The following is a 5,440-nucleotide window of genomic DNA, read 5'->3' on the forward strand; positions in this document are numbered from 1 at the left end:
CAGAAACGAAGAGTGGTGCAAAATCCCAGCGTGGATGGAGGGGCAGCAGAAGTGAAAATAAGGCAAATTGAGAAGTCAGCTCCCAAAGCACTTCCTGATTTCTCTTCTCTCTTAATTTACTAAATGAACATCATCAGAGATGTCATTCATTTCAACATTTGTTGAGCATCTACTATGTGCCAGACACTATTCTAGGTGCTGGGAAGACAACAGTGAATAAAACAGATCAAAGCACCTGCCCTCAAAGAGCTGATATTCTAACAGGGAGAGATAGACAAAGAATAAAAAAACAGTAAGCACATTATCTACTGCAAAAGAAGTTTAAGCAGTATGGAGTAAAAAGAGCAGGATGAGCAGGATGGTGCCGCTTTGGGGGATCAGGACAGCTGTCACTGAGAGAGTGGATGTAAGCAGACACTTGGAGAGGAGGGGGAGAGGCTGCAGCCCACTTGGTGAGCAAGATCTTCATTCTCTCTTTCACGCAGTAACGGATCATGTTGTGGCCATGACCTCATTCCTTCAGTAAATGGTTCATTAACCAAAAGGGAATGCAGCATAATGATCCCAGCCATTAAAAAAAGAACAGGGGCAGGGTGCGGTGGTGGCTCACGCCGGTAATCCCAGCACTTTGAGAGGCCAAGGCGGGCAGATCGCGAGGTCAGGAGCTCAAGGCCAGCCTGGCCAAGGTAGTAAAACGCCATCTCTACTAAAAATACAAAAAAAAAAAAAAAAAAAGCTGGTAGCGAGCGCCTGTAATCCTGGCTACTCGGAAAGCTGAGGCAGGAGAATCGCTGGAAACCAGGAGGCGGAGGTTGCAGTGAGCCGAGACAGCGCCACTGCACTGCAGCCCAGGCGACAATGCGAGACTCCATCGCAAAAAAAATGCAGAGGCAGAGCTGTGCTTGTTCACTCTGCCTCATCTAGCATTATTTGAGTACTCAATAAATATGTGTTGACGCCATTAATTCGTCCAAAATGAATAACTTAGTTTATGAGAACAAAGACACCCCCGTAACTCCCCACCTCCCTGAAAATATCAAACTTGATACAATGTATCAAGGAAGCAAGATTGAAAGGTGAATTCAGAGTAAACATACCACTGAGAATCTGACCGGAGCACGACTTCATTTCTGCGCTTTCCCTCCCAGCCTTTCTCTGTATGAATAAATTAGGTATGATTTAGTGTATTGTCATCACAAACATAGGATTTGAGGCTTCAGTGTTTTCCACTTGTCGTCATGCTGTAAGCATTTTTCTTTGGCATGTCACAGTCTTTGTAATTACCACTGATAATAGATGCATGGGGTCAAATTCTCAGATCGCCAGGTAAAGCAGTGTTGGCGGTAAGATCTGAGAATTGTAGGAGACATGGCCACACGTGGGCTCCATAGCTCAGTGGTTAGAGCACTGGTCTTGTAAACCAGGGGTCGCGAGTTCGATCCTCGCTGGGGCCTCCTGGGAGCTCGCTTTTATTTTAATTCATAGTATTTAAAAACAGAATAGAGACTCCAAAACGGAAAACGTTGCAGAGGTAAACATTAGTTCTCCTGAAATGCAAATGATGAGCATCCTTAATATGCTTTGGAAGTGACCCGGAAGAGAAAATTCTGGACTCCCCCCTCCCCCCCCCCCCCCCCACCCAACGAGAATCAGGCAAGGGCCGGAGGAGGGGAAACTGGCCCGGCAGCCCCAGTATTACCCGGACCTGCAGGCCGGAGCACCGGAAATGGAGGCTTGAGACTCCATGGGCTTGTATGCAACGCCCTGCGCACAGGCACGGTCCCCTGAGTTAAAACGAAGTGGAGGCGGCGGCCCTGGCTGTGAACTGGGCAGCTGGCGAGCACCGCGGGCCGAGACAGCTCCGCGCCTGCAGTGACGGCACTCGGCCGGCGGGCGGCGCTGGGGCACCACTCCCCGTCGCGTCCCCGGAGGAGGCCGGCGGCTGCGCTTCTCCACGCCCTGCCCGGGCGAGCGCGCGGCCAGCGTGGCCCAGACGCGAGCCGGCTCCGTGGCTGACACGTGGCAGCCCAGGCCCCACAGCCCGGCCTGGCTCCAAGGGCCCGCCCCTTCCGAGGCGACTCCCAGAAATAACTAGCCCCGGGCTGCGTGGGGATCCAGCGTTTGCAGCCTTTCTGACTCTCTGCTTTTTTCCTCAATGCCGCGTGACTACAGAGTCACCAGAGAAAGTGCCAAGAGCCTTTTTTCTGAACACATGAATTTTTCCAACCCAGGATTTATGTTCCCAGATCTGAGGGCCAGAGCTTGATAAAGGACTGTGTGTAAGGAAACCACAAGCCTCATGTGACCGCTGGGTGCCTGAAATGTGGCTAGTCCAAATGGAGATGACCTGAAAGAGTCAAATACACACAGGATTTTAAAGACTTGGAACCAAAACAGGATGCCTTTTTTAATTTTACATGTTGAAATAATATTTTGGATAGATTGGATTATATAAAATATAGTATAATTACAATTAACTTTATCTGTTTTTTAATGTGTCTACTAGAAAATGTTAGATCACATTTGTGGCCCGCTCCCATCTGCAGCTCTCATTATCCTTCTGTCAGATGGTGCAGGTTAGGGAGTGAGAGTCCTCTGACCTTGCCTTTAAGTTAATTCTTAACCTGGCTCACACTAAGTAAACTGTAATAGCCAGAGAATCTCTCTTTCATGTCTTGATTTCTCCAGAGCCAATACAGTGCCTGACAAGCAGTAAACTCAGCCTTCGTTTAGAGAAAATTAAATCTTTTCAGAACAAGCTCTACAAAGCAAGGGAATGTATTCCCTTTTTTAAATTTTTTTGAAAGGGAGGCTCCCTCTGTCACCCAGGGTGGAGTGCAGTGGCGCTGTCTCAGCTCACTGAAACCTCCACCTCCCACGTTCAAGTGACTCTCCTGCCTCAGCCTCCTGAGTGGCTGGGATTACAGACACCCATCACCACGCTCAGCTAATTTTTTGTATTTTTAGTAGTCATGGGATTTCATCATGTTGGCCAGACTGGTCTTGAACTCCTGGCTTCAAGTTATCTGCCCTCTATGGCCTCCCAAAGTGCTGGGATTACAGGTGTGAGCCACTATGGGGAATGTGTTTCTTAATCTGAGTTCGCTTTGGGAGTGATGCAACTGTAACACTTTCTGGTCTGGCTTGCAATATTTCAGATCTAGGAAAACACACTCAGCACCCTCACACTTTGTGACTTGTTTTGGCCGCCTGTGGTCAGGATATCTGCTGCTAGGAACGCTGTGGAGGTGAAGTGCTCACAGTGCCCTGAGGACACACTGGCCCTTTACTAACACGCTGAATGCCTCTTGGCAAAGCCATTTGAGATCCTTGAATAACTCAGTACCAGGACTACTACTCAGACATCAAGTAACAAAGTAGTAAGAAAGAGAAGTTTTGGAAGCGCTCTAACCCCACCTCCCTCCAGTCATTGCCAGTTGTCATCATGCCTCCCCCTTCCCCGACACCAGCTGATCTCTAGAAAGAGCAAGTACCTGCATGTGAGTATTTTTCAACTTTCCTTAGGCTGTAAGGAAGAGGAATACATTTTGGCTTTTCTATGCCCTAGAGATTGTTTTCTAAGAGTCTCAGACCCTTCCAGGAAGGCTCACCGGCATCACCAGGCATCTTTTCAGAAAATAAAGCCACTTGCTACAGAAAAACTCTGTCTCTTCCCCACCTTTCCAGCATTTCAGAGATCCCAGTTTCCCATTCTAGACCCACCCACTACCCTCCAATGCAAAAGTGTCCCAAATGCCTTGAATTTGGTGTGTGCAGCCCTTTATGTTGAAACATGAATTTCTAGCACTTTCCCCAGCTCATTTTCAGTCCAGATTATATTTTTGCCACGTGTTTGAAGAAAGACCATATAAGCAAAGAAAGCAGAGTGGGCTCAAACGTTTAGTCCAGAGGTTAGATCCAGTCTCCTCAAACTGGCCTGGGGTTTTCAGCTCTTTGAACAAATAACTCTGAGTTAATCCCTCCATCTTTATGTTACTCTCTTCATCTGAAAAGAAGCTAAAAGTGTGAAATATCGAGTTGGTTAGAATCTGAAGTTTATTTCAATCTGAGAGAGTATTCATAAGAGCTACAAAGGTGAACAAGGGAAAACTATATGAGAAAGATGAAGAAGACTTAAAGATGATCAAAAAAATGATCTGCAGAAAACAATGAGTAGTGTTTAGCATCTTCAGTAAAGACGGAACAAGAGAAAAACAGAGGTTTGATGGATTCCTTTTAGGTAAGGTTACCTAAAGTAAAAAGATAGAACCTGCTGCTATGAGAGTCTTTTTAAAAATATATTTATCCAGAGTATGTCCAACCCCATCTAAAACAGTGATCACATGACTTTGAAAGTTAATAACCATGGTATTTTATGCTTTTGTTCTCCTTAAACCAAATTGCCTACACTCTTCTGGATGTTTTGCATAATATGAAGAACTTCATGAAAATAGGGACCATTTCCTCTCTTAGTTCTTCATTCCTCAAATACGTAGGTCAGAAGTCACAATCCTTCACTGAGGGCCTCCATGAAGGCAGATTGCAAGGGGGCACTGGTTCTAGTCCCGCTGAACTGTTCCCTGTTCCCTCACTCCACTGCCATCCAGTCACTTAATCTCATAAAGCTTCACTTTTCTCATCTTCAGTGGAGGTTATATGGCAACAGAGAGAGCAGGGCTTTGAGATTTCAAGATAAGTTATAACCTTGGCACATAGCAGGTATTCAAATAAAATGTAGTTAAGTTTATTATGCTATGTGCATGATAAGGCCAAACAGTGGAACTTCCTTTGCAAAGATGATGACGGTGAGAGAAGCCTGGCATGGCAGACTCCCTCTTGCTCCTAGCCTCATGGGCTGGCTGTCCTCACTCATTCCTGACATATGCCAAGCTAACCATGGAAGGAATTTAGTTTACAGTTTAACTTTGAAGCAAGAATGATAACAGTCCCTCCCTAAAATTAACTCCGTCCTTGCTCAGGGACTGAAGCTGCCTTTGTAAAACTGTTGAAAGGCCACTACATTATAGGAGGGATCTGAATTCTGCTAAAATGTAAGCAGAGTTTCTATAATCCCTTACTGCTCAGGAGTCACGTGGTCAGAGGTCACAAGATATGTGACTTCTCCAATTGCTCCTGTAGATAATATCACTATTGTAGCACGTAAGATTGGTCTTTTGAGATGTTTTCAGATGGTTGCATTCTGGCAGCCAACGAACCCTATCCGGATTTGTGATTCATGACTCAACAGGTCCTGTGGCCCCGATTCAGAGGCAGACTCAGCACACAAGGAGTGTTCCTCACACTCCTATGATTTCATCCTCAACCAATCAGCAGCACACATTCCCTAGCCCCTCCCCTATCAAACTATCCATAAAAACTCCAGCCTCTGAGTTCTCTGAGACTGATTTGAGTAGTAACTCCAGTCCTTCTACTTGGCAGG

General features: G+C 46.2%; 1 non-coding gene across 1 annotated transcript; it reads left to right on the forward strand.

The window, feature by feature from the left end:
* The first annotated feature begins 1,381 nt into the window (after positions 1-1,381).
* TRNAT-UGU (transfer RNA threonine (anticodon UGU)) lies at positions 1,382-1,454 on the forward strand. Its single transcript has one exon. It is a non-coding gene; the product is annotated as a tRNA-Thr (tRNA).
* Positions 1,455-5,440: the final 3,986 nt, after the last annotated feature.

This window comes from Saimiri boliviensis, chromosome 14 (genome assembly GCF_048565385.1).
Source record: "Saimiri boliviensis isolate mSaiBol1 chromosome 14, mSaiBol1.pri, whole genome shotgun sequence".
Lineage (NCBI taxonomy): Eukaryota > Metazoa > Chordata > Mammalia > Primates > Cebidae > Saimiri > Saimiri boliviensis.